This window comes from Myodes glareolus, unplaced genomic scaffold, assembly GCF_982192425.1.
Source record: "Myodes glareolus unplaced genomic scaffold, mMyoGla1.1 HAP1_SCAFFOLD_49, whole genome shotgun sequence".
Taxonomy (NCBI): Eukaryota; Metazoa; Chordata; class Mammalia; order Rodentia; family Cricetidae; genus Myodes; species Myodes glareolus.
This window is the reverse complement of record NW_028263221.1, coordinates 676,837-699,181: the sequence shown is the minus strand read 5'-3', so window position 1 is coordinate 699,181 and position 22,345 is coordinate 676,837.

Sequence of the window (22,345 nt, the reverse complement as noted above, 5' to 3'; positions counted from 1 at the left end):
TTCTCTTTCAGAGAAACGCATGTGAATTTCTGTTCAATGCTTGTAAGTAGCTTAAGGCACTTTCAAAGGAAAGTGATTTTCTCTGACAGGACAGCATTTAGAAAGTGAAGCAACCCTCCATTCACTTCGCACAGTGAATTGAAGTGTTGGAACAGACTGCTTCTCTTTCAGAGAAACGGATGTGAGTTTTTTGTAAAAGCTTGTAAGTAGCTTAAGGCACTTTCAAAGGAAAGTGATTTTCTCTGAAAGGACAGCATTTAGAAAGTGAAGCAACACTCCATTCACTTCGCACAGTGAATTGATGTGTTGGAACAGACTGCTTCTCTTTCAGAGATACGCATGTGAATTTCTGTTGAATGCTTGTAAGTAGCTTAAGGCACTTTCAAAGGAAAGTGATTTTCTCTGAAAGGACAGCATTTAGAAAGTGAAGAAACACTCCATTCACTTCGCACAGTGAATTGAAGTGTTGGAACAGACTGCTTCTCTTTCAGAGAAACGCATGTGAATTTCTGTTGAATGCTTGTAAGTAGCTTAAGGCACTTTCAAAGGAAAGTGATTTTCTCTGAAAGGACAGCATTTAGAAAGTGAAGCAACACTCCATTCACTTCGCACAGTGAATTGAAGTGTTGGAACAGACTGCTTCTCTTTCAGAGAAACGCATGAGAGTTTTTTGTAAAAGCTTGTAAGTAGCTTAAGGCACTTTCAAAGAAAGTGATTTTCTCTGACATGACAGCATTTAGAAAGTGAAGCAACCCTCCATTCACTTCGCACAGTGAATTGAAGTGTTGGAACAGACTGCTTCTCTTACAGAGAAACGCATTTGAATTTCTGTTGAATGCTTGTAAGTAGCTTAAGGCACTTTCAAAGGAAAGTGATTTTCTCTGAAAGGACAGCAGTTAGAAAGTGAAGCAACACTCCATTCACTTCGCACAGTGAATTGAAGTGTTGGAACAGACTGCTTCTCTTTCAGAGAAACGCATGTGAGTTTTTTGTGAAAGCTTGTAAGTAGCTTAAGGGACTATCAAAGGAAAGAGATTTTCTCTGACAGGACAGCATTTAGAAAGTGAAGAAACACTCCATTCACTTCGCACAGTGAATTGAAGTGTTGGAACAGACTGCTTCTCTTTCAGAGAAACGGATGTGAGTTTTTTGTGAAAGCTTGTAAGTAGCTTAAGGCACTTTCAAAGGAAAGTGATTTTCTCTGAAAGGACAGCATGTAGAAAGTGAAGCAACACTCCATTCACTACGCACAGTGAATTGAAGTGTTGGAACAGACTGCTTCTCTTTCAGAGAAACGCATGTGAATTTCTGTTGAATGCTTGCAAGTAGCTTAAGGCACTTTCAAAGGAAAGTGATTTTCTCTGAAAGGACAGCATTTAGAAAGTGAAGCAACACTACATTCACTTCGCACAGTGAATTGAAGTGTTGGAACAGACTGCTTCGCTTTCAGAGAAACACATGTGAATTTCTGTTGAATGCTTGTAAATAGCTTAAGGCACTTTCAAAGGAAAGTGATTTTCTCTGAAAGGACAGCATGTAGAAAGTGAAGCAACACTCCATTCACTTCGCACAGTGAATTGAAGTGTTGGAACAGACTGCTTCTCTTTCAGAGAAACGCATGTGAATTTCTGTTCAATGCTTGTAAGTAGCTTAAGGCACTTTCAAAGGAAAGTGATTTTCTCTGAAAGGACAGCATTTAGAAAGTGAAGCAACACTCCATTCACTTCGCACAGTGAATTGAAGTGTTGGAACAGACTGCCTCTCTTTCAGAGAAACGGATGTGAGTTTTTTGTGAAAGCTTGTAAGTAGCTTAAGGCACTTTCAAAGGAAAGTGATTTTCTCTGACAGGACAGCATTTAGAAAGTGAAGCAACACTCCATTCACTTCGCACAGTGAATTGAAGTGTTGGAACAGATTGCTTCTCTTTCAGGGAAACGCATGTGAGTTTTTTGTGAAAGCTTGTAAGTAGCTTAAGGCACTTTCAAAGAAAGTGATTTTCTCTGACATGACAGCATTTAGAAAGTGAAGCAACCCTCCATTCACTTCGCACAGTGAATTGAAGTGTTGGAACAGACTGCTTCTCTTTCAGAGATACGCATGTGAATTTCTGTTGAATGCTTGTCAGTAGCTTAAGGCACTTTCAAAGGAAAGTGATTTTCTCTGAAAGGACAGCATTTAGAAAGTGAAGAAACACTCCATTCACTTCGCACAGTGAATTGAAGTGTTGGAACAGACTGCTTCTCTTTCAGAGAAACGCATGTGAATTTCTGTTGAATGCTTGTAAGTAGCTTAAGGCACTTTCAAAGGAAAGTGATTTTCTCTGAAAGGACAGCATTTAGAAAGTGAAGCAACACTCCATTCACTTCGCACAGTGAATTGAAGTGTTGGAACAGACTGCTTCTCTTTCAGAGAAACGCATGAGAGTTTTTTGTAAAAGCTTGTAAGTAGCTTAAGGCACTTTCAAAGAAAGTGATTTTCTCTGACATGACAGCATTTAGAAAGTGAAGCAACCCTCCATTCACTTCGCACAGTGAATTGAAGTGTTGGAACAGACTGCTTCTCTTACAGAGAAACGCATGTGAATTTCTGTTGAATGCTTGTAAGTAGCTTAAGGCGCTTTCAAAGGAAAGTGATTTTCTCTGAAAGGACAGCATTTAGAAAGTGAAGCAACACTCCATTCACTTCGCACAGTGAATTGAAGTGTTGGAACAGACTGATTCTCTTTCAGGGAAACGCATGTGAGTTTTTTGTGAAAGCTTGTAAGTAGCTTAAGGCACTTTCAAAGAAAGTGATTTTCTCTGACATGACAGCATTTAGAAAGTGAAGCAACCCTCCATTCACTTCGCAAAGTGAATTGAAGTGTTGGAACAGACTGCTTCTCTTACAGAGAAACGCATTTGAATTTCTGTTGAATGCTTGTAAGTAGCTTAAGGCACTTTCAAAGGAAAGTGATTTTCTCTGAAAGGACAGCAGTTAGAAAGTGAAGCAACACTCCATTCACTTCGCACAGTGAATTGAAGTGTTGGAACAGACTGCTTCTCTTTCAGAGAAACGCATGTGAGTTTTTTGTGAAAGCTTGTAAGTAGCTTAAGGGACTATCAAAGGAAAGAGATTTTCTCTGACAGGACAGCATTTAGAAAGTGAAGAAACACTCCATTCACTTCGCACAGTGAATTGAAGTGTTGGAACAGACTGCTTCTCTTTCAGAGAAACGGATGTGAGTTTTTTGTGAAAGCTTGTAAGTAGCTTAAGGCACTTTCAAAGGAAAGTGATTTTCTCTGAAAGGACAGCATGTAGAAAGTGAAGCAACACTCCATTCACTACGCACAGTGAATTGAAGTGTTGGAACAGACTGCTTCTCTTTCAGAGAAACGTATGTGAATTTCTGTTGAATGCTTGCAAGTAGCTTAAGGCACTTTCAAAGGAAAGTGATTTTCTCTGAAAGGACAGCATTTAGAAAGTGAAGCAACACTACATTCACTTCGCACAGTGAATTGAAGTGTTGGAACAGACTGCTTCGCTTTCAGAGAAACACATGTGAATTTCTGTTGAATGCTTGTAAATAGCTTAAGGCACTTTCAAAGGAAAGTGATTTTCTCTGAAAGGACAGCATGTAGAAAGTGAAGCAACACTCCATTCACTTCGCACAGTGAATTGAAGTGTTGGAACAGACTGCTTCTCTTTCAGAGAAACGCATGTGAATTTCTGTTCAATGCTTGTAAGTAGCTTAAGGCACTTTCAAAGGAAAGTGATTTTCTCTGAAAGGACAGCATTTAGAAAGTGAAGCAACACTCCATTCACTTCGCACAGTGAATTGAAGTGTTGGAACAGACTGCCTCTCTTTCAGAGAAACGGATGTGAGTTTTTTGTGAAAGCTTGTAAGTAGCTTAAGGCACTTTCAAAGGAAAGTGATTTTCTCTGACAGGACAGCATTTAGAAAGTGAAGCAACACTCCATTCACTTCGCACAGTGAATTGAAGTGTTGGAACAGATTGCTTCTCTTTCAGGGAAACGCATGTGAGTTTTTTGTGAAAGCTTGTAAGTAGCTTAAAGCACTTTCAAAGAAAGTGATTTTCTCTGACATGACAGCATTTAGAAAGTGAAGCAACCCTCCATTCACTTCGCACAGTGAATTGAAGTGTTGGAACAGACTGCTTCTCTTTCAGAGATACGCATGTGAATTTCTGTTGAATGCTTGTAATTAGCTTAAGGCACTTTCAAAGGAAAGTGATTTTCTCTGAAAGGACAGCATTTAGAAAGTGAAGAAACACTCCATTCACTTCGCACAGTGAATTGAAGTGTTGGAACAGACTGCTTCTCTTTCAGAGAAACGCATGTGAATTTCTGTTGAATGCTTGTAAGTAGCTTAAGGCACTTTCAAAGGAAAGTGATTTTCTCTGAGAGGACAGCATTTAGAAAGTGAAGCAACACTCCATTCACTTCGCACAGTGAATTGAAGTGTTGGAACAGACTGCTTCTCTTTCAGAGAAACGCATGAGAGTTTTTTGTAAAAGCTTGTAAGTAGCTTAAGGCACTTTCAAAGAAAGTGATTTTCTCTGACAGGACAGCATTTAGAAAGTGAAGCAACCCTCCATTCACTTCGCACAGTGAATTGAAGTGTTGGAACAGACTTCTTCTCTTACAGAGAAACGCATGTGAATTTCTGTTGAATGCTTGTAAGTAGCTTAAGGCGCTTTCAAAGGAAAGTGATTTTCTCTGAAAGGACAGCATTTAGAAAGTGAAGCAACACTCCATTCACTTCGCACAGTGAATTGAAGTGTTGGAACAGACTGCTTCTCTTTCAGGGAAACGCATGTGAGTTTTTTGTGAAAGCTTGTAAGTAGCTTAAGGCACTTTCAAAGGAAAGTGATTTTCTCTGAAAGGACAGCATTTAGAAAGTGAAGCAACACTCCATTCACTTCGCACAGTGAATTGAAGTGTTGGAACAGACTGCTTCTCTTTCAGAGAAACGCATGTGAGTTTTTTGTGAAAGCTTGTAAGTAGCTTAAGGCACTTTCAAAGGAAAGTGATTTTCTCTGACAGGACAGCATTTAGAAAGTGAAGCAACACTCCATTCACTTCGCACAGTGAATTGAAGTGTTGGAACAGACTGCTTCTCTTTCAGAGAAACGCATGTGAGTTTTTTGTGAAAGCTTGTAAGTAGCTTAAGGGACTATCAAAGGAAAGAGATTTTCTCTGACAGGACAGCATTTAGAAAGTGAAGAAACACTCCATTCACTTCGCACAGTGAATTGAAGTGTTGGAACAGACTGCTTCTCTTTCAGAGAAACGGATGTGAGTTTTTTGTGAAAGCTTGTAAGTAGCTTAAGGCACTTTCAAAGGAAAGTGATTTTCTCTGAAAGGACAGCATGTAGAAAGTGAAGCAACACTCCATTCACTTCGCACAGTGAATTGAAGTGTTGGAACAGACTGCTCTTTCAGAGAAACGCATGTGAATTTCTGTTGAATGCTTGCAAGTAGCTTAAGGCACTTTCAAAGGAAAGTGATTTTCTCTGAAAGGACAGCATTTAGAAAGTGAAGCAACACTCCATTCACTTCGCACAGTGAATTGAAGTGTTGGAACAGACTGCTTCGCTTTCAGAGAAACACATGTGAATTTCTGTTGAAGGCTTGTAAGTAGCTTAAGGCACTTTCAAAGGAAAGTGATTTTCTCTGAAAGGACAGCATGTAGAAAGTGAAGCAACACTCCATTCACTTCGCACAGTGAATTGAAGTGTTGGAACAGACTGCTTCTCTTTCAGAGAAACGCATGTGAATTTCTGTTCAATGCTTGTAAGTAGCTTAAGGCACTTTCAAAGGAAAGTGATTTTCTCTGAAAGGACAGCATTTAGAAAGTGAAGCAACACTCCATTCACTTCGCACAGTGAAGTGAAGTGTTGGAACAGACTGCTTCTCTTTCAGAGAAACGGATGTGAGTTTTTTGTGAAAGCTTGTAAGTAGCTTAAGGCACTTTCAAAGGAAAGTGATTTTCTCTGAAAGGACCCATTTAGAAAGTGAAGCAACCCTCCATTCACTTCGCACAGTGAATTGAAGTGTTGGAACAGACTGCTTCTCTTACAGAGAAACGCATGTGAATTTCTGTTGAATGCTTGTAAGTAGCTTAAGGCGCTTTCAAAGGAAAGTGATTTTCTCTGAAAGGACAGCATTTAGAAAGTGAAGCAACACTCCATTCACTTCGCACAGTGAATTGAAGTGTTGGAACAGACTGCTTCTCTTTCAGGGAAACGCATGTGAGTTTTTTGTGAAAGCTTGTAAGTAGCTTAAGGCACTTTCAAAGGAAAGTGATTTTCTCTGAAAGGACAGCATTTAGAAAGTGAAGCAACACTCCATTCACTTCGCACAGTGAATTGAAGTGTTAGAACAGACTGCTTCTCTTTCAGAGAATCGCATGTGAGTTTTTTGTGAAAGCTTGTAAGTAGCTTAAGGGACTATCAAAGGAAAGAGATTTTCTCTGACAGGACAGCATTTAGAAAGTGAAGAAACACTCCATTCACTTCGCACAGTGAATTGAAGTGTTGGAACAGACTGCTTCTCTTTCAGAGAAACGGATGTGAGTTTTTTGTGAAAGCTTGTAAGTAGCTTAAGGCACTTTCAAAGGAAAGTGATTTTCTCTGAAAGGACAGCATGTAGAAAGTGAAGCAACACTCCATTCACTTCGCACAGTGAATTGAAGTGTTGGAACAGACTGCTTCTCTTTCAGAGAAACGCATGTGAGTTTTTTGTGAAAGCTTGTAAGTAGCTTAAGGCACTTTCAAAGGAAAGTGATTTTCTCTGAAAGGACAGCATTTAGAAAGTGAAGCAACACTCCATTCACTTCGCACAGTGAATTGAAGTGTTGGAACAGACTTCTTCTCTTTCAGAGAAACGCATGTGAATTTCTGTTCAATGCTTGTAAGTAGCTTAAGGCACTTTCAAAGGAAAGTGATTTTCTCTGACAGGACAGCATTTAGAAAGTGAAGCAACCCTCCATTCACTTCGCACAGTGAATTGAAGTGTTGGAACAGACTGCTTCTCTTTCAGAGAAACGGATGTGAGTTTTTTGTAAAAGCTTGTAAGTAGCTTAAGGCACTTTCAAAGGAAAGTGATTTTCTCTGAAAGGACAGCATTTAGAAAGTAAAGCAACACTCCATTCACTTCGCACAGTGAATTGATGTGTTGGAACAGACTGCTTCTCTTTCAGAGATACGCATGTGAATTTCTGTTGAATGCTTGTAAGTAGCTTAAGGCACTTTAAAAGGAAAGTGATTTTCTCTGAAAGGACAGCATTTAGAAAGTGAAGAAACACTCCATTCACTTCGCACAGTGAATTGAAGTGTTGGAACAGACTGCTTCTCTTTCAGAGAAACGCATGTGAATTTCTGTTGAATGCTTGTAAGTAGCTTAAGGCACTTTCAAAGGAAAGTGATTTTCTCTGAAAGGACAGCATTTAGAAAGTGAAGCAACCCTCCATTCACTTCGCACAGTGAATTGAAGTGTTGGAACAGACTGCTTCTCTTACAGAGAAACCATGTGAATTTCTGTTGAATGCTTGTAAGTAGCTTAAGGCGCTTTCAAAGGAAAGTGATTTTCTCTGAAAGGACAGCATTTAGAAAGTGAAGCAACACTCCATTCACTTCGCACAGTGAATTGAAGTGTTGGAACAGACTGCTTCTCTTTCAGAGAAACGCATGTGAGTTTTTTGTGAAAGCTTGTAAGTAGCTTAAGGCACTTTCAAAGGAAAGTGATTTTCTCTGACAGGACAGCATTTAGAAAGTGAAGCAACACTCCATTCACTTTGCACAGTGAATTGAAGTGTTGGAACAGACTGCTTCTCTTTCAGAGAAACGCATGTGAGTTTTTTGTGAAAGCTTGTAAGTAGCTTAAGGGACTATCAAAGGAAAGAGATTTTCTCTGACAGGACAGCATTTAGAAAGTGAAGAAACACTCCATTCACTTCGCACAGTGAATTGAAGTGTTGGAACAGACTGCTTCTCTTTCAGAGAAACGGATGTGAGTTTTTTTGTGAAAGCTTGTAAGTAGCTTAAGGCACTTTCAAAGGAAAGTGATTTTCTCTGAAAGGACAGCATGTAGAAAGTGAAGCAACACTCCATTCACTTCGCACAGTGAATTGAAGTGTTGGAACAGACTGCTTCTCTTTCAGAGAAACGCATGTGAATTTCTGTTGAATGCTTGCAAGTAGCTTAAGGCACTTTCAAAGGAAAGTGATTTTCTCTGAAAGGACAGCATTTAGAAAGTGAAGCAACACTACATTCACTTCGCACAGTGAATTGAAGTGTTGGAACAGACTGCTTCGCTTTCAAAGAAACACATGTGAATTTCTGTTGAATGCTTGTAAGTAGCTTAAGGCACTTTCAAAGGAAAGTGATTTTCTCTGAAAGGACAGCATGTAGAAAGTGAAGCAACACTCCATTCACTTCGCACAGTGAATTGAAGTGTTGGAACAGACTGCTTCTCTTTCAGAGAAACGCATGTGAATTTCTGTTCAATGCTTGTAAGTAGCTTAAGGCACTTTCAAAGGAAAGTGATTTTCTCTGAAAGGACAGCATTTAGAAAGTGAAGCAACACTCCATTCACTTCGCACAGTGAATTGAAGTGTTGGAACAGACTGCTTCTCTTTCAGAGAAACGCATGTGAGTTTTTTGTGAAAGCTTGTAAGTAGCTTAAGGCACTTTCAAAGGAAAGTGATTTTCTCTGAAAGGACCCATTTAGAAAGTGAAGCAACACTCCATTCACTTCGCACAGTGAATTGAAGTGTTGGAACAGACTGCCTCTCTTTCAGAGAAACGGATGTGAGTTTTTTGTGAAAGCTTGTAAGTAGCTTAAGGCACTTTTAAAGGAAAGTGATTTTCTCTGACAGGACAGCATTTAGAAAGTGAAGCAACCCTCCATTCACTTCGCACAGTGAATTGAAGTGTTGGAACAGATTGCTTCTCTTTCAGGGAAACGCATGTGAGTTTTTTGTGAAAGCTTGTAAGTAGCTTAAGGCACTTTCAAAGAAAGTGATTTTCTCTGACATGACAGCATTTAGAAAGTGAAGCAACACTCCATTCACTTCGCACAGTGAATTGAAGTGTTGGAACAGACTGCTTCTCTTTCAGAGAAACGGATGTGAGTTTTTAGTGAAAGCTTGTAAGTAGCTTAAGGCACTTTCAAAGGAAAGTGATTTTCTCTGAAAGGACAGCATGTAGAAAGTGAAGAAACACTCCATTCACTTCGCACAGTGAATTGAAGTGTTGGAACAGACTGCTTCTCTTTCAGAGAAACGCATGTGAATTTCTGTTGAATGCTTGCAAGTAGCTTAAGGCACTTTCAAAGGAAAGTGATTTTCTCTTAAAGGACAGCATTTAGAAAGTGAAGCAACACTCCATTCACTTCGCACAGTGAATTGAAGTGTTGGAACAGACTGCTTCGCTTTCAGAGAAACACATGTGAATTTCTGTTGAATGCTTGTAAGTAGCTTAAGGCACTTTCAAAGGAAAGTGATTTTCTCTGAAAGGACAGCATGTAGAAAGTGAAGCAACACTCCATTCACTTCGCACAGTGAATTGAAGTGTTGGAACAGACTGCTTCTCTTTCAGAGAAACGCATGTGAATTTCTGTTCAATGCTTGTAAGTAGCTTAAGGCACTTTCAAAGGAAAGTGATTTTCTCTGAAAGGACAGCATTTAGAAAGTGAAGCAACACTCCATTCACTTCGCACAGTGAAGTGAAGTGTTGGAACAGACTGCTTCTCTTTCAGAGAAACGGATGTGAGTTTTTTGTGAAAGCTTGTAAGTAGCTTAAGGCACTTTCAAAGGAAAGTGATTTTCTCTGAAAGGACCCATTTAGAAAGTGAAGCAACCCTCCATTCACTTCGCACAGTGAATTGAAGTGTTGGAACAGACTGCTTCTCTTACAGAGAAACGCATGTGAATTTCTGTTGAATGCTTGTAAGTAGCTTAAGGCGCTTTCAAAGGAAAGTGATTTTCTCTGAAAGGACAGCATTTAGAAAGTGAAGCAACACTCAATTCACTTCGCACAGTGAATTGAAGTGTTGGAACAGACTGCTTCTCTTTCAGGGAAACGCATGTGAGTTCTTTGTGAAAGCTTGTAAGTAGCTTAAGGCACTTTCAAAGGAAAGTGATTTTCTCTGAAAGGACAGCATTTAGAAAGTGAAGCAACACTCCATTCACTTCGCACAGTGAATTGAAGTGTTGGAACAGACTGCTTCTCTTTCAGAGAAACGCATGTGAGTTTTTTGTGAAAGCTTGTAAGTAGCTTAAGGGACTATCAAAGGAAAGAGATTTTCTCTGACAGGACAGCATTTAGAAAGTGAAGAAACACTCCATTCACTTCGCACAGTGAATTGAAGTGTTGGAACAGACTGCTTCTCTTTCAGAGAAACGGATGTGAGTTTTTTGTGAAAGCTTGTAAGTAGCTTAAGGCACTTTCAAAGGAAAGTGATTTTCTCTGAAAGGACAGCATGTCGAAAGTGAAGCAACACTCCATTCACTTCGCACAGTGAATTGAAGTGTTGGAACAGACTGCTTCTCTTTCAGAGAAACGCATGTGAGTTTTTTGTGAAAGCTTGTAAGTAGCTTAAGGCACTTTCAAAGGAAAGTGATTTTCTCTGAAAGGACAGCATTTAGAAAGTGAAGCAACACTCCATTCACTTCAGACAGTGAATTGAAGTGTTGGAACAGACTGCTTCTCTTTCAGAGAAACGCATGTGAATTTCTGTTCAATGCTTGTAAGTAGCTTAAGGCACTTTCAAAGGAAAGTGATTTTCTCTGACAGAACAGCATTTAGAAAGTGAAGCAACCCTCCATTCACTTCGCACAGTGAATTGAAGTGTTGGAACAGACTGCTTCTCTTTCAGAGAAACGGATGTGAGTTTTTTGTAAAAGCTTGTAAGTAGCTTAAGGCACTTTCAAAGGAAAGTGATTTTCTCTGAAAGGACAGCATTTAGAAAGTGAAGCAACACTCCATTCACTTCGCACAGTGAATTGATGTGTTGGAACAGACTGCTTCTCTTTCAGAGATACGCATGTGAATTTCTGTTGAATGCTTGTAAGTAGCTTAAGGCACTTTCAAAGGAAAGTGATTTTCTCTGAAAGGACAGCATTTAGAAAGTGAAGAAACACTCCATTCACTTCGCACAGTGAATTGAAGTGTTGGAACAGACTGCTTCTCTTTCAGAGAAACGCATGTGAATTTCTGTTGAATGCTTGTAAGTAGCTTAAGGCACTTTCAAAGGAAAGTGATTTTCTCTGAAAGGACAGCATTTAGAAAGTGAAGCAACACTCCATTCACTTCGCACAGTGAATTGAAGTGTTGGAACAGACTGCTTCTCTTTCAGAGAAACGCATGTGAGTTTTTTGTGAAAGCTTGTAAGTAGCTTAAGGGACTATCAAAGGAAAGAGATTTTCTCTGACAGGACAGCATTTAGAAAGTGAAGAAACACTCCATTCACTTCGCACAGTGAATTGAAGTGTTGGAACAGACTGCTTCTCTTTCAGAGAAACGGATGTGAGTTTTTTGTGAAAGCTTGTAAGTAGCTTAAGGCACTTTCAAAGGAAAGTGATTTTCTCTGAAAGGACAGCATGTAGAAAGTGAAGCAACACTCCATTCACTTCGCACAGTGAATTGAAGTGTTGGAACAGACTGCTTCTCTTTCAGAGAAACGCATGTGAATTTCTGTTGAATGCTTGCAAGTAGCTTAAGGCACTTTCAAAGGAAAGTGATTTTCTCTGAAAGGACAGCATTTAGAAAGTGAAGCAACACTACATTCACTTCGCAAAGTGAATTGAAGTGTTGGAACAGACTGCTTCGCTTTCAAAGAAACACATGTGAATTTCTGTTGAATGCTTGTAAGTAGCTTAAGGCACTTTCAAAGGAAAGTGATTTTCTCTGAAAGGACAGCATGTAGAAAGTGAAGCAACACTCCATTCACTTCGCACAGTGAATTGAAGTGTTGGAACAGACTGCTTCTCTTTCAGAGAAACGCATGTGAATTTCTGTTCAATGCTTGTAAGTAGCTTAAGGCACTTTCAAAGGAAAGTGATTTTCTCTGAAAGGACAGCATTTAGAAAGTGAAGCAACACTCCATTCACTTCGCACAATGAATTGAAGTGTTGGAACAGACTGCTTCTCTTTCAGAGAAACGCATGTGAGTTTTTTGTGAAAGCTTGTAAGTAGCTTAAGGCACTTTCAAAGAAAGTGATTTTCTCTGACATGACAGCATTTAGAAAGTGAAGCAACACTCCATTCACTTCGCACAGTGAATTGAAGTGTTGGAACAGACTGCTTCTCTTTCAGAGAAACGGATGTGAGTTTTTAGTGAAAGCTTGTAAGTAGCTTAAGGCACTTTCAAAGGAAAGTGATTTTCTCTGAAAGGACAGCATGTAGAAAGTGAAGCAACACTCCATTCACTTCGCACAGTGAATTGAAGTGTTGGAACAGACTGCTTCTCTTTCAGAGAAACGCATGTGAATTTCTGTTGAATGCTTGCAAGTAGCTTAAGGCACTTTCAAAGGAAAGTGATTTTCTCTTAAAGGACAGCATTTAGAAAGTGAAGCAACACTCCATTCACTTCGCACAGTGAATTGAAGTGTTGGAACAGACTGCTTCGCTTTCAGAGAAACACATGTGAATTTCTGTTGAATGCTTGTAAGTAGCTTAAGGCACTTTCAAAGGAAAGTGATTTTCTCTGAAAGGACAGCATGTAGAAAGTGAAGCAACACTCCATTCACTTCGCACAGTGAATTGAAGTGTTGGAACAGACTGCTTCTCTTTCAGAGAAACGCATGTGAATTTCTGTTCAATGCTTGTAAGTAGCTTAAGGCACTTTCAAAGGAAAGTGATTTTCTCTGAAAGGACAGCATTTAGAAAGTGAAGCAACACTCCATTCACTTCGCACAGTGAAGTGAAGTGTTGGAACAGACTGCTTCTCTTTCAGAGAAACGGATGTGAGTTTTTTGTGAAAGCTTGTAAGTAGCTTAAGGCACTTTCAAAGGAAAGTGATTTTCTCTGAAAGGACCCATTTAGAAAGTGAAGCAACCCTCCATTCACTTCGCACAGTGAATTGAAGTGTTGGAACAGACTGCTTCTCTTACAGAGAAACGCATGTGAATTTCTGTTGAATGCTTGTAAGTAGCTTAAGGCGCTTTCAAAGGAAAGTGATTTTCTCTGAAAGGACAGCATTTAGAAAGTGAAGCAACACTCCATTCACTTCGCACAGTGAATTGAAGTGTTGGAACAGACTGCTTCTCTTTCAGGGAAACCCATGTGAGTTCTTTGTGAAAGCTTGTAAGTAGCTTAAGGCACTTTCAAAGGAAAGTGATTTTCTCTGAAAGGACAGCATTTAGAAAGTGAAGAAACACTCCATTCACTTCGCACAGTGAATTGAAGTGTTGGAACAGACTGCTTCTCTTTCAGAGAAACGGATGTGAGTTTTTTGTGAAAGCTTGTAAGTAGCTTAAGGCACTTTCAAAGGAAAGTGATTTTCTCTGAAAGGACAGCATGTCGAAAGTGAAGCAACACTCCATTCACTTCGCACAGTGAATTGAAGTGTTGGAACAGACTGCTTCTCTTTCATAGAAACGCATGTGAGTTTTTTGTGAAAGCTTGTAAGTAGCTTAAGGCACTTTCAAAGGAAAGTGATTTTCTCTGAAAGGACAGCATTTAGAAAGTGAAGCAACACTCCATTCACTTCAGACAGTGAATTGAAGTGTTGGAACAGACTGCTTCTCTTTCAGAGAAACGCATGTGAATTTCTGTTCAATGCTTGTAAGTAGCTTAAGGCACTTTCAAAGGAAAGTGATTTTCTCTGACAGGACAGCATTTAGAAAGTGAAGCAACCCTCCATTCACTTCGCACAGTGAATTGAAGTGTTGGAACAGACTGCTTCTCTTTCAGAGAAACGGATGTGAGTTTTTTGTAAAAGCTTGTAAGTAGCTTAAGGCACTTTCAAAGGAAAGTGATTTTCTCTGAAAGGACAGCATTTAGAAAGTGAAGCAACACTCCATTCACTTCGCACAGTGAATTGATGTGTTGGAACAGACTGCTTCTCTTTCAGAGATACGCATGTGAATTTCTGTTGAATGCTTGTAAGTAGCTTAAGGCACTTTCAAAGGAAAGTGATTTTCTCTGAAAGGACAGCATTTAGAAAGTGAAGAAACACTCCATTCACTTCGCACAGTGAATTGAAGTGTTGGAACAGACTGCTTCTCTTTCAGAGAAACGCATGTGAATTTCTGTTGAATGCTTGTAAGTAGCTTAAGGCACTTTCAAAGGAAAGTGATTTTCTCTGAAAGGACAGCATTTAGAAAGTGAAGCAACACTCCATTCACTTCGCACAGTGAATTGAAGTGTTGGAACAGACTGCTTCTCTTTCAGAGAAACGCATGAGAGTTTTTTGTAAAAGCTTGTAAGTAGCTTAAGGCACTTTCAAAGAAAGTGATTTTCTCTGACATGACAGCATTTAGAAAGTGAAGCAACCCTCCATTCACTTCGCACAGTGAATTGAAGTGTTGGAACAGACTGCTTCTCTTACAGAGAAACGCATGTGAATTTCTGTTGAATGCTTGTAAGTAGCTTAAGGCGCTTTCAAAGGAAAGTGATTTTCTCTGAAAGGACAGCAGTTAGAAAGTGAAGCAACACTCCATTCACTTCGCACAGTGAATTGAAGTGTTGGAACAGACTGCTTCTCTTTCAGAGAAACGCATGTGAGTTTTTTGTGAAAGCTTGTAAGTAGCTTAAGGCACTTTCAAAGGAAAGTGATTTTCTCTGACAGGACAGCATTTAGAAAGTGAAGCAACACTCCATTCACTTCGCACAGTGAATTGAAGTGTTGGAACAGACTGCTTCTCTTTCAGAGAAACGCATGTGAGTTTTTTGTGAAAGCTTGTAAGTAGCTTAAGGGACTATCAAAGGAAAGAGATTTTCTCTGACAGGACAGCATTTAGAAAGTGAAGAAACACTCCATTCACTTCGCACAGTGAATTGAAGTGTTGGAACAGACTGCTTCTCTTTCAGAGAAACGGATGTGAGTTTTTTGTGAAAGCTTGTAAGTAGCTTAAGGCACTTTCAAAGGAAAGTGATTTTCTCTGAAAGGACAGCATGTAGAAAGTGAAGCAACACTCCATTCACTACGCACAGTGAATTGAAGTGTTGGAACAGACTGCTTCTCTTTCAGAGAAACGCATGTGAATTTCTGTTGAATGCTTGCAAGTAGCTTAAGGCACTTTCAAAGGAAAGTGATTTTCTCTGAAAGGACAGCATTTAGAAAGTGAAGCAACACTACATTCACTTCGCACAGTGAATTGAAGTGTTGGAACAGACTGCTTCGCTTTCAGAGAAACACATGTGAATTTCTGTTGAATGCTTGTAAATAGCTTAAGGCACTTTCAAAGGAAAGTGATTTTCTCTGAAAGGACAGCATGTAGAAAGAGAAGCAACACTCCATTCACTTCGCACAGTGAATTGAAGTGTTGGAACAGACTGCTTCTCTTTCAGAGAAACGCATGTGAATTTCTGTTCAATGCTTGTAAGTAGCTTAAGGCACTTTCAAAGGAAAGTGATTTTCTCTGAAAGGACAGCATTTAGAAAGTGAAGCAACACTCCATTCACTTCGCACAGTGAATTGAAGTGTTGGAACAGACTGCCTCTCTTTCAGAGAAACGGATGTGAGTTTTTTGTGAAAGCTTGTAAGTAGCTTAAGGCACTTTTAAAGGAAAGTGATTTTCTCTGACAGGACAGCATTTAGAAAGTGAAGCAACACTCCATTCACTTCGCAAAGTGAATTGAAGTGTTGGAACAGATTGCTTCTCTTTCAGGGAAACGCATGTGAGTTTTTTGTGAAAGCTTGTAAGTAGCTTAAGGCACTTTCAAAGAAAGTGATTTTCTCTGACATGACAGCATTTAGAAAGTGAAGCAACCCTCCATTCACTTCGCACAGTGAATTGAAGTGTTGTAACAGACTGCTTCTCTTTCAGAGATACGCATGTGAATTTCTGTTGAATGCTTGTAAGTAGCTTAAGGCACTTTCAAAGGAAAGTGATTTTCTCTGAAAGGACAGCATTTAGAAAGTGAAGAAACACTCCATTCACTTCGCACAGTGAATTGAAGTGTTGGAACAGACTGCTTCTCTTTCAGAGAAACGCATGTGAATTTCTGTTGAATGCTTGTAAGTAGCTTAAGGCACTTTCAAAGGAAAGTGATTTTCTCTGAAAGGACAGCATTTAGAAAGTGAAGCAACACTCCATTCACTTCGCACAGTGAATTGAAGTGTTGGAACAGACTGCTTCTCTTTCAGAGAAACGCATGAGAGTTTTTTGTAAAAGCTTGTAAGTAGCTTAAGGCACTTTCAAAGAAAGTGATTTTCTCTGACATGACAGCATTTAGAAAGTGAAGCAACCCTCCATTCACTTCGCACAGTGAATTGAAGTGTTGGAACAGACTGCTTCTCTTACAGAGAAACGCATGTGAATTTCTGTTGAATGCTTGTAAGTAGCTTAAGGCGCTTTCAAAGGAAAGTGATTTTCTCTGAAAGGACAGCATTTAGAAAGTGAAGCAACACTCCATTCACTTCGCACAGTGAATTGAAGTGTTGGAACAGACTGCTTCTCTTTCAGGGAAACGCATGTGAGTTTTTTGTGAAAGCTTGTAAGTAGCTTAAGGCACTTTCAAAGGAAAGTGATTTTCTCTGAAAGGACAGCATTTAGAAAGTGAAGCAACACTCCATTCACTTCGCACAGTGAATTGAAGTGTTGGAACAGACTGCTTCTCTTTCAGAGAAACGCATGTGAGTTTTTTGTGAAAGCTTGTAAGTAGCTTAAGGCACTTTCAAAGGAAAGTGATTTTCTCTGACAGGACAGCATTTAGAAAGTGAAGCAACACTCCATTCACTTCGCACAGTGAATTGAAGTGTTGGAACAGACTGCTTCTCTTTCAGAGAAACGCATGTGAGTTTTTTGTGAAAGCTTGTAAGTAGCTTAAGGGACTATCAAAGGAAAGAGATTTTCTCTGACAGGACAGCATTTAGAAAGTGAAGAAACACTCCATTCACTTCGCACAGTGAATTGAAGTGTTGGAACAGACTGCTTCTCTTTCAGAGAAACGGATGTGAGTTTTATGTGAAAGCTTGTAAGTAGCTTAAGGCACTTTCAAAGGAAAGTGATTTTCTCTGAAAGGACAGCATGTAGAAAGTGAAGCAACACTCCATTCACTTCGCACAGTGAATTGAAGTGTTGGAACAGACTGCTTCTCTTTCAGAGAAACGCATGTGAATTTCTGTTGAATGCTTGCAAGTAGCTTAAGGCACTTTCAAAGGAAAGTGATTTTCTCTGAAAGGACAGCATTTAGAAAGTGAAGCATCCCTCCATTCACTTCGCACAGTGAATTGAAGTGTTGGAACAGACTGCTTCTCTTTCAGAGAAACGCATGTGAATTTCTGTTCAATGCTTGTAAGTAGCTTAAGGCACTTTCAAAGGAAAGTGATTTTCTCTGAAAGGACAGCATTTAGAAAGTGAAGCAACACTCCATTCACTTCGCACAGTGAATTGAAGTGTTGGAACAGACTGCTTCTCTTTCAGAGAAACGGATGTGAGTTTTTTGTGAAAGCTTGTAAGTAGCTTAAGGCACTTTCAAAGGAAAGTGATTTTCTCTGAAAGGACAGCATTTAGAAAGTGAAGCAACACTCCATTCACTTCGCACAGTGAATTGAAGTGTTAGAACAGACTCCTTCTCTTTCAGAGAATCGCATGTGAGTTTTTTGTGAAAGCTTTTAAGTAGCTTAAGGCACTATCAAAGGAAAGAGATTTTCTCTGACAGGACAGCATTTAGAAAGTGAAGAAACACTCCATTCACTTCGCACAGTGAATTGAAGTGTTGGAACAGACTGCTTCTCTTTCAGAGAAACGGATGTGAGTTTTTTGTGAAAGCTTGTAAGTAGCTTAAGGCACTTTCAAAGGAAAGTGATTTTCTCTGAAAGGACAGCATGTAGAAAGTGAAGCAACACTCCATTCACTTCGCACAGTGAATTGAAGTGTTGGAACAGACTGCTTCTCTTTCAGAGAAACGCATGTGAGTTTTTTGTGAAAGCTTGTAAGTAGCTTAAGGCACTTTCAAAGGAAAGTGATTTTCTCTGAAAGGACAGCATTTAGAAAGTGAAGCAACACTCCATTCACTTCGCACAGTGAATTGAAGTGTTGGAACAGACTGCTTCTCTTTCAGAGAAACGCATGTGAATTTCTGTTCAATGCTTGTAAGTAGCTTAAGGCACTTTCAAAGGAAAGTGATTTTCTCTGACAGGACAGCATTTAGAAAGTGAAGCATCCCTCCATTCACTTCGCACAGTGAATTGAAGTGTTGGAACAGACTGCTTCTCTTTCAGAGAAACGGATGTGAGTTTTTTGTAAAAGCTTGTAAGTAGCTTAAGGCACTTTCAAAGGAAAGTGATTTTCTCTGAAAGGACAGCATTTAGAAAGTGAAGCAACACTCCATTCACTTCGCACAGTGAATTGATGTGTTGGAACAGACTGCTTCTCTTTCAGAGATACGCATGTGAATTTCTGTTGAATGCTTGTAAGTAGCTTAAGGCACTTTCAAAGGAAAGTGATTTTCTCTGAAAGGACAGCATTTAGAAAGTGAAGAAACACTCCATTCACTTCGCACAGTGAATTGAAGTGTTGGAACAGACTGCTTCTCTTTCAGAGAAACGCATGTGAATTTCTGTTGAATGCTTGTAAGTAGCTTAAGGCACTTTCAAAGGAAAGTGATTTTCTCTGAAAGGACAGCATTTAGAAAGTGAAGCAACCCTCCATTCACTTCGCACAGTGAATTGAAGTGTTGGAACAGACTGCTTCTCTTTCAGAGAAACGCATGAGAGTTTTTTGTAAAAGCTTGTAAGTAGCTTAAGGCGCTTTCAAAGGAAAGTGATTTTCTCTGAAAGGACAGCATTTAGAAAGTGAAGCAACACTCCATTCACTTCGCACAGTGAATTGATGTGTTGGAACAGACTGCTTCTCTTTCAGAGAAACGCATGTGAGTTTTTTGTGAAAGCTTGTAAGTAGCTTAAGGCACTTTCAAAGGAAAGTGATTTTCTCTGACAGGACAGCATTTAGAAAGTGAAGCAACACTCCATTCACTTCGCACAGTGAATTGAAGTGTTGGAACAGACTGCTTCTCTTTCAGAGAAACGCATGTGAGTTTTTTGTGAAAGCTTGTAAGTAGCTTAAGGGACTATCAAAGGAAAGAGATTTTCTCTGACAGGACAGCATTTAGAAAGTGAAGAAACACTCCATTCACTTCGCACAGTGAATTGAAGTGTTGGAACAGACTGCTTCTCTTTCAGAGAAACGGATGTGAGTTTTTTGTGAAAGCTTGTAAGTAGCTTAAGGCACTTTCAAAGGAAAGTGATTTTCTCTGACAGGACAGCATGTAGAAAGTGAAGCAACACTCCATTCACTTCGCACAGTGAATTGAAGTGTTGGAACAGACTGCTTCTCTTTCAGAGAAACGCATGTGAATTTCTGTTGAATGCTTGCAAGTAGCTTAAGGCACTTTCAAAGGAAAGTGATTTTCTCTGAAAGGACAGCATTTAGAAAGTGAAGCAACACTACATTCACTTCGCACAGTGAATTGAAGTGTTGGAACAGACTGCTTCGCTTTCAGAGAAACACATGTGAATTTCTGTTGAATGCTTGTAAGTAGCTTAAGGCACTTTCAAAGGAAAGTGATTTTCTCTGAAAGGACAGCATGTAGAAAGTGAAGCAACACTCCATTCACTTCGCACAGTGAATTGAAGTGTTGGAACAGACTGCTTCTCTTTCAGAGAAACGCATGTGAATTTCTGTTCAATGCTTGTAAGTAGCTTAAGGCACTTTCAAAGGAAAGTGATTTTCTCTGAAAGGACAGCATTTAGAAAGTGAAGCAACACTCCATTCACTTCGCACAGTGAATTGAAGTGTTGGAACAGACTGCTTCTCTTTCAGAGAAACGCATGTGAGTTTTTTGTGAAAGCTTGTAAGTAGCTTAAGGCACTTTCAAAGGAAAGTGATTTTCTCTGAAAGGACCCATTTAGAAAGTGAAGCAACACTCCATTCACTTCGCACAGTGAATTGAAGTGTTGGAACAGACTGCCTCTCTTTCAGAGAAACGGATGTGAGTTTTTTGTGAAAGCTTGTAAGTAGCTTAAGGCACTTTTAAAGGAAAGTGATTTTCTCTGACAGGACAGCATTTAGAAAGTGAAGCAACCCTCCATTCAGTTCGCACAGTGAATTGAAGTGTTGGAACAGATTGCTTCTCTTTCAGGGAAACGCATGTGATTTTTTTGTGAAAGCTTGTAAGTAGCTTAAGGCACTTTCAAAGGAAAGTGATTTTCTCTGAAAGGACAGCATTTAGAAAGTGAAGCAACACTCCATTCACTTCGCACAGTGAATTGAAGTGTTGGAACAGACTGCTTCTCTTTCAGAGAAACGCATGTGAATTTCTGTTCAATGCTTGTAAGTAGCTTAAGGCACTTTCAAAGGAAAGTGATTTTCTCTGACAGGACAGCATTTAGAAAGTGAAGCATCCCTCCATTCACTTCGCACAGTGAATTGAAGTGTTGGAACAGACTGCTTCTCTTTCAGAGAAACGGATGTGAGTTTTTTGTAAAAGCTTGTAAGTAGCTTAAGGCACTTTCAAAGGAAAGTGATTTTCTCTGAAAGGACAGCATTTAGAAAGTGAAGCAACACTCCATTCACTTCGCACAGTGAATTGATGTGTTGGAACAGACTGCTTCTCTTTCAGAGATACGCATGTGAATTTCTGTTGAATGCTTGTAAGTAGCTTAAGGCACTTTCAAAGGAAAGTGATTTTCTCTGAAAGGACAGCATTTAGAAAGTGAAGAAACACTCCATTCACTTCGCACAGTGAATTGAAGTGTTGGAACAGACTGCTTCTCTTTCAAAGAAACGCATGTGAATTTCTGTTCAATGCTTGTAAGTAGCTTAAGGCACTTTCAAAGGAAAGTGATTTTCTCTGAAAGGACAGCATTTAGAAAGTGAAGCAACCCTCCATTCACTTCGCACAGTGAATTGAAGTGTTGGAACAGACTGCTTCTCTTTCAGAGAAACGCATGAGAGTTTTTTGTAAAAGCTTGTAAGTAGCTTAAGGCGCTTTCAAAGGAAAGTGATTTTCTCTGAAAGGACAGCATTTAGAAAGTGAAGCAACACTCCATTCACTTCGCACAGTGAATTGATGTGTTGGAACAGACTGCTTCTCTTTCAGAGAAACGCATGTGAGTTTTTTGTGAAAGCTTGTAAGTAGCTTAAGGCACTTTCAAAGGAAAGTGATTTTCTCTGACAGGACAGCATTTAGAAAGTGAAGCAACACTCCATTCACTTCGCACAGTGAATTGAAGTGTTGGAACAGACTGCTTCTCTTTCAGAGAAACGCATGTGAGTTTTTTGTGAAAGCTTGTAAGTAGCTTAAGGGACTATCAAAGGAAAGAGATTTTCTCTGACAGGACAGCATTTAGAAAGTGAAGAAACACTCCATTCACTTCGCACAGTGAATTGAAGTGTTGGAACAGACTGCTTCTCTTTCAGAGAAACGGATGTGAGTTTTTTGTGAAAGCTTGTAAGTAGCTTAAGGCACTTTCAAAGGAAAGTGATTTTCTCTGAAAGGACAGCATGTAGAAAGTGAAGCAACACTCCATTCACTTCGCACAGTGAATTGAAGTGTTGGAACAGACTGCTTCTCTTTCAGAGAAACGCATGTGAATTTCTGTTGAATGCTTGCAAGTAGCTTAAGGCACTTTCAAAGGAAAGTGATTTTCTCTGAAAGGACAGCATTTAGAAAGTGAAGCAACACTCCATTCACTTCGCACAGTGAATTGAAGTGTTGGAACAGACTGCTTCGCTTTCAGAGAAACACATGTGAATTTCTGTTGAATGCTTGTAAGTAGCTTAAGGCACTTTCAAAGGAAAGTGATTTTCTCTGAAAGGACAGCATGTAGAAAGTGAAGCAACACTCCATTCACTTCGCACAGTGAATTGAAGTGTTGGAACAGACTGCTTCTCTTTCAGAGAAACGCATGTGAATTTCTGTTCAATGCTTGTAAGTAGCTTAAGGCACTTTCAAAGGAAAGTGATTTTCTCTGAAAGGACAGCATTTAGAAAGTGAAGCAACACTCCATTCACTTCGCACAGTGAATTGAAGTGTTGGAACAGACTGCTTCTCTTTCAGAGAAACGCATGTGAGTTTTTTGTGAAAGCTTGTAAGTAGCTTAAGGCACTTTCAAAGGAAAGTGATTTTCTCTGAAAGGACCCATTTAGAAAGTGAAGCAACACTCCATTCAC